Genomic DNA, 2,187 nt, shown 5'->3' with positions numbered 1-2,187 from the left:
CAACAGAACAGTTGTATATATTTTCTCTACTTCACAACAGAACAGTTATATATATTTTCAATATCACAACAGAACAGTTGTATATATTTTTCTTTACTTTACATCACAACAGAACAGTTGTATATATTTTCTCTACTTCACAACAGAACAGTTGTATATATTTTCTCTACTCACAACAGAACAGTTGTATATATTTTCTCTATGTCACAACAGAGCAGTTATATATATTTTCCATATATCACAATAGAACAGTGTCTATATTTTCTCTATTTCACAACAGAACAGTTGTATATATTTTCTCTATGTTACAACAGAACAGTTCTATATATTTTCTTTACATCACAACAGAACAGTTGTATATATTTTCTCTACTTCACAACAGAACAGTTGTATATATTTTCATTTCTATCACAACAGAACAGTTGTATATATTTTCTCTACTCACAACAGAACAGTTGTATATATTTTCTTTACAACAGAACAGTTGTATATATTTTTTCTACACAACAGAACAGTTGTATATATTTTCTCTACTTCACAACAGAACAGTTGTATATATTTTCTTTACTTCACAACAGAAGAGTTGTATATATTTCTCTATGTCACAACAGAGCAGTTGTATATATTTTCTCTGTCACAACAGAACAGTTGTATATATTTTCTTTACATCACAACAGAACAGTTGTATATATTTTCTCTATATTTTTCTCACAACAGAACAGTTGTATATATTTTCTCTACATCACAACAGAACAGTTGTATATATTTTCTCTTCACAACAGAACAGTTGTATATATTTTTTCTACAACAGAACAGTTGTATATATTTTCAAAATCACAACAGAACAGTTGTATATATTTTCTTTTACACAACAACAGAACAGTTGTATATATTTTCTTTACTCACAACAGAACAGTTGTATATATTTTCTCGACTTCACAACAGAACAGTTGTATATATTTTCTCTATGTCACAACAGAGCAGTTGTATGTATTTTCTCTATGTTACAACAGAACAGTTGTATATATTTTCTCTATTCATTGTATATATTTTCACAAACAGAACAGTTGTATATATTTTCTCTACATCACAACAGAACAGTTGTATATATTTTCTCTACATCACAACAGAACAGTTGTATATATTTTCTTTACATCACAACAGAACAGTTGTATATATTTTTTTTATGTCACAACAGAACAGTTGTATATATTTTCTCTGTTACAACAGAACAGTTGTATATATTTTCTTTACATCACAACAGAAGAGTTGTATATATTCTCTCTACTTCAGAACAGAACAGTTGTATATATTTTCTCTACTCACAACAGAACAGTTGTATATATTTTCTCTATATCACAACAGAACAGTTGTATATATTTTCTTTACATCACAACAGAACAGTTGTATATATTTTCTTTACTTCGCAACAGAACAGTTGTATATATTTTCTCTACATCACAACAGAACAGTTGTATATATTTTCTCTACTTCACAACAGAACAGTTGTATATATTTTCTCTATATCACAACAGAACAGTTGTATATATTTTCTCTATGTCACAACAGAACAGTTGTGTATATTTTCTCTATATCACAACAGAACAGTTGTATATATTTTCTCTATGTCACAACAGAACAGTTGTATATATTTTCTCTACTTCACAACAGAACAGTTGTATATATTTTCTTTACATCACAACAGAACAGTTGTATATATTTTCTTATACATCACAACAGAACAGTTGTATATATTTTCTTATGTCACAACAGAACAGTACATTTTCTCACAACAGAACAGTTGTATATATTTTCTCTATGTCACAACAGAACAGTTGTATATATTTTCTCTACATCACAACAGAACAGTTGTATATATTTTCTTTACATCACAACAGAACAGTTGTATATATTTTCTTTACATCACAACAGAACAGTTGTATATATTTTCTCTATGTCACAACAGAACAGTTGTATATATTTTCTCTACATCACAACAGAACAGTTGTATATATTTTCTCTACATCACAACAGAACAGTTGTATATATTTTCAATTCACAACAGAACAGTTGTATAATTTTCAATCACAACAGAACAGTTGTATATATTTTCTCATTCACAACAGAACAGTTGTATATATTTTCTTCTTCACAACAGAACAGTTGTATATATTTTCTCTACTCACA

Source organism: Tachypleus tridentatus, chromosome 2, assembly GCF_004210375.1.
Source record: "Tachypleus tridentatus isolate NWPU-2018 chromosome 2, ASM421037v1, whole genome shotgun sequence".
NCBI classification, from domain to species: domain Eukaryota; kingdom Metazoa; phylum Arthropoda; class Merostomata; order Xiphosura; family Limulidae; genus Tachypleus; species Tachypleus tridentatus.
The sequence above is the reverse complement of the archived record's forward strand: the minus strand, read 5'-3'. Positions refer to the sequence as shown.